Here is a 5004-nt window from a genome sequence, read left to right as displayed (position 1 = left end):
AGGGGCATGTGTAGCGGTTACCGCTGGATGCACACAATCGCCTTGCACCGGCCAGAACACGGCCAGACGCGCCTCTCCCGGGCATGCCCGGACTCACTGTTCCCGGGCACGCCCGAACCTCCCGGGCATGCCCGCTCTCGCCTTTCCAGGGCTCGCCCAGAGCGTCCGGGCATGCCCGCTATCGCCTTTCCAGGGCTCGCCCAGAGCGTCCGGGCATGCCCGCTATCGCCTTTCCAGGGCTCGCCCAGAGCGTCCGGGCATGCCCGCTCTCGCCTTTCCAGTGCTCGTCCAGAGCGCCCGGGCACGCCCAGCCTCGACTTGCCAGGCCGCAGCCAAACACGCCCGGGCAGGTCCAGACTCGCCTTTCCAAGGCTCGCCCTTGACACCCGGGCATGCCCGGTATAGCTTTTGCCGGGCAAACTTCCCGACATAAATGTGTATATATATTGCTGCCCGATAAACGGGCTTTTCGTCAGAATACCTGAGCTGTTTTGTTTCAATAAAGCAACTCGGACGAATTCCGTCTTTGGTCGCGTCACTTCTTTCGACTCGCGTTGGAGCGCAGCTCCTTCAAGGGTCTAAATTCGAAAGTCTGAACGGTCTAAAGGGTCTGAATGTTTGAAGGGTCTAAAGTCGAAGGTTTGCAAATGTCCAAGGGGTCTGAGGGTTAAAGGGTCCAAAAGCAAAAGGTCAAAGTGATCTTAAAGGTCTCAAAGGTACGTTGCAATCGTACGTAATTAACGCTATACGCACGTGAACAGTTGAGTGACAAAATGGGAGATAGGGAGATAGGGCCAAAAACGATACATAGCAGGATATCTCAAAAAGTTGTGGATGGATTTGGACGAAATTTGGTGGAGAGGTTGGGTGTCTGACAAGGACAAATAGATTCGATTTTGGTGAAGATCGGATCCAGATCCAGCTAGTATGATTTTTAAAGTGAATCTTCACCATTGGGAGATATTGGCAACCAAGTGGAGGTATGTATTCTCGACACTGAGTGCTGTTCTAGTTACTCCCGCCAGGGAGTAATGCATTCACTCGTGTCCGTGTTTGTGTGTGTGTGTTCGTGTGTTTGTGAACAAGATACTGTATCTGGAAAAGTTCTGAACGGATTTGGATGAAAGTTGGTGGGATGATTGCCCTTGGGATAAGGAAGAATTGATTCGTTTTTGGTGAAGCTCAGGATATTATTCCCGATACAGGAATTTTTTGAAGGATTTTTTTTACCATTGGGAGATAGGGCTCATTTTGTTTTCACATTATCTTCTATATATTCTATATTTAACATTGTGATAGTTTTCATATTTGTTGTAAATGTAGTTTAAACTCGTGGTTATGCGTTAGAGCGGTGTATTTTTTTTAGCAGCGTCGTCTTCAATGTTCATTTTTTTTTCTAATAAAGACATTCTGTCATTTTAAAACCACCAAAGTGTGTATTAGGTTTCACCGTTTCATAAAATGTATCGTTTGATACGTATAATGCTTTAAAACTGTTTTTGTTTTTGTTTTGTTTTTAACTCAGAAGACATGTCAACATTTAGCTCAGCGAATGTCATTCGCGGTGTCAGTATTTGATGAACTTATAAAGACTTAGTTCCAGATTTGTCAATGACTGAGGCATATTAACAAACGAATAAAACAGATTTGGCAAAATTCCAACTTTTTTTTTAAAAGATCGCATATTCACCCAGGGTTATGAGAGGCTGAAGAAGAAGAAACCTCGCATGGGCTTCCCAGACCAAATAAATAATTCTGGTTCTGGCTCTGCGATTTTCAGGTTTATTACTCCTGGCAGGGAGTAACGCATTCGATCGTGTGTGTGTGTGTGTGTGTGTATGTGTGTGTGTGTGTGTGTGTGTGTGTGTGTGTGTGTGTGTGTGTGTGTGTGTGTGTTCGTGTGTTTGTGAACAAGATATCTGGAAAAGTTCTGAACGGATTTGGATGAAAGTTGGTGGGATGATTGCCCTTGGGATAAGGAAGAATTGATTAGTTTTTGGTGAAGCTCAGGATATTATTCCGGATCCAGGAATTTTTTTGGGAAAGATTTTTTCTGTTTTACTGCATTAAAGCTTTTATTCTTATTCTTAAATGATGTTTTTCTCCTCTAATTCCGAGATATCTCCAAATAAATTCTCTGACAGTCAGGGCTTACTTTTTTTCCATTTATTGTTTTGGGGAGAGGGGATGTTAAACAAAACGTATTATTCCAACTAAACCCACGGCGGGAGTATGCGCTCTACTGAGTGGCGTTCTAGTTTATATATGACTAGCAGAGGTACCCGGCTTTGCACGGGAGTGGGAGGAGGAGGGGAGGGGGAAGAGGAGGGGAGGGGAACGGGGGGGAGGGGGGCGGGGGAAGCGGGGGAGGAGGAGGGGAGGGGGAAGAGGAGGGGAGGGGAATGGGGGGGGAGGGGGAAGGGGGGGGAGGGGGGAGGGAAGGGTGCGGGGGTGCCCAGGGGAAGAAGGGCCCCTCCCCTCCCCCTCCCCCCCTTTCCCCTCCCCCCCCTCCCCTCCCCCTTCCCCCTCCCCCTCCCCCTTCCCCCTCCCCTCCCCCCTCCCATCCCCTTCCCCCTCGTTCCCCTCCCCTTCTCTTCCCCCTCCCCTCCTCCTCCCCCTTCACACCAGGGGGGTTGACTCAGCCTGTCATCCCACCGAGGTCGGAAGTCGGAACTCATTGTCGTCAAATAAATGTAGCCTGTATGTTTCACTCTTTGTCACATGCCGTTGGTCCCATGTCAATCGGATGAAGTTGAAAAATTAACGTTACGAAGGTTCTCTGGGACGTACTGATTCCGAATAATGAAGTTGAAAAATTAACGTTCCGAAATACGCTAATTACGCTAACAGAAGCGCTGGAGGGAGCACTGCGCTCCCTCCCTTAGATTCCCTCCCTCTTCTGCTAGCGTTAATTACGCGTAACACACTAATTTTAAAACCCGAAGTTTTTTTAATTTTAAGGTGTGCTGTAGTCAGAAGCGCTAGAAGCGCTGCGCTCCCTCCCTTCGAATCCCTCTCTCTTCTGCTAGTGCTAATAATACGCTAATTTTAAAACCCGAAATTTTTTTAATGTTTATGTCTCCGTGACATTCCTGGGACCATCCCGAGTCGAACAGTACTTTCCGCTTGCAAATCCGTCCACGGGTTCTCGAGATCTTAGAGATCATAGATACATAGATCAGGACCAACTCTACTTTATATATATAGAAGGTGTGCTGTAGTCAGAAGCGCTAGAAGCGCTGCGCTCCCTCCCTTCGAATCCCTCTCTCTTCTGCTAGTGCTAATAATACGCTAATTTTAAAACCCGAAATTTTTTAAATGTTTATGTCTCCGTGACATTCCTGGGACCATCCCGAGTCGAACAGTACTTTCCGCTCGCAAATCCGTCCACGGGTTCTCGAGATCTTAGAGATCATAGATAGAGGCCAACTCTACTTTATATATATAGATTTTAAAACCCGAAATTTTTTAAATGTTTATGTCTCCGTGACATTCCTGGGACCATCCCGAGTCGAACAGTACTTTCCGCTCGCAAATCCGTCCACGGGTTCTCGAGATCTTAGAGATCATAGATACATAGATCAGGACCAACTCTACTTTATATATATAGAAGGTGTGCTGTAGTCAGAAGCGCTAGAAGCGCTGCGCTCCCTCCCTTCGAATCCCTCTCTCTTCTGCTAGTGCTAATAATACGCTAATTTTAAAACCCGAAATTTTTTAAATGTTTATGTCTCCGTGACATTCCTGGGACCATCCCGAGTCGAACAGTACTTTCCGCTCGCAAATCCGTCCACGGGTTCTCGAGATCTTAGAGATCATAGATAGAGGCCAACTCTACTTTATATATATAGAAAACAGCTGGTGAGACGTTTACGAGCACAGACAGGTAATGTTAACGAACCAAAATACGTTTCCTTCAGGTCACAACTGAACAAGAAATCACATCTCGTAAATGCAATAGAAACGGTAAAATATCTTCGGTGGTAATTCGGGGGCGAGTCGAGTACGTACTTAGGAAATTCATGAAATGAAGTTTTTTTTAAAGCTCAAGACCACCTTCATTTAGTAATAAACAAATGGAGGGACTCGTTGATGTACCTGTAATGTGTAGGGTAAGGTGTGCACATATTTACTGTACAGGTAAAAATGAAACATTAACAAGTGAGTGGTTCCGGAGATAATACACCGCCTCGAACTTTCGCCCTGAAAGGAAATCCTCGTCAATGAATAAAGGAGAAGGTGTGGTGGGTTTTTAGTTCAACAAGTTCACGGTGGAACACCAGAAGATAGTTTAACGTAACGCTCCTATTGAAAGACCTCAATTTTTAATCTTTCATTTAATTATATAAGAATTGTGACCCCTCAGAATATCTCGCTTCCCTCCATCCACCACCAAGTAGCGAATGGAACGGTCATCAATGGCAGGAAGCAGCCGCATAAGCAGCACCTCAAGCCGGCTTCGCGCTCAGGAAGCGAGATTTCTGCTCCTCATCAGGGTTAACGTGTCCGTTCACTTTCAGTTACGTTTCTGGACTCACAAACTATAGAAATGATCCCTGAAAGTATAGTCTTAACCAACTCATCCACCGACTCGCTCTTAAGCTTCACTGGCATCAAAACATTGGCGGAGACTTCCGGTTTTAATCGGTTTGTTTCTCTTTTCTCCACTTTTACAAAAACATTTTCTGTGTTAGCATAAAGTTAATTCTCTTAATTATGGTAACATTCTCATCACCGACTTACACTAATCACAAGAGAAGATATTTGATGAATGTTATAATCTAATAATGCCCGCGTCACAACGGGGAAGTGACGTTTATAGGAAGTGACGTTCATAGGAAGTGACCTAATGCGGTTTAAAAATGTGAACGTCAATAAGATTATGAATATTAAACGAATTATTAAAATCAGGTTATTATTTTGGCGAGATAAAAATAATAAATTTAATTTCATAATATTATTGACATTCCGTTGTTCAATGGTATGATTTGACGAAAGTAAAAG

At 45.1% G+C, this 5004-nt stretch overlaps 1 non-coding gene across 1 annotated transcript; it reads right to left on the bottom strand.

Moving 5' to 3' along the window:
* Window positions 1-4357: 4357 nt before the first annotated feature.
* On the bottom strand, window positions 4358-4572 carry LOC137428796 (small nucleolar RNA U3). The gene has a single exon (XR_010984752.1). It is a non-coding gene; the product is annotated as a small nucleolar RNA U3 (small nucleolar RNA).
* Between the last annotated feature and the right edge of the window lie 432 nt (window positions 4573-5004).

This window comes from Myxine glutinosa, chromosome 5, assembly GCF_964187855.1.
Source record: "Myxine glutinosa chromosome 5, kmMyxGlut1.1, whole genome shotgun sequence".
Taxonomy (NCBI): domain Eukaryota; kingdom Metazoa; phylum Chordata; class Myxini; order Myxiniformes; family Myxinidae; genus Myxine; species Myxine glutinosa.
Note: the sequence above shows the minus strand (reverse complement) of the source record. Positions and strands in the feature narration are given on the sequence as shown.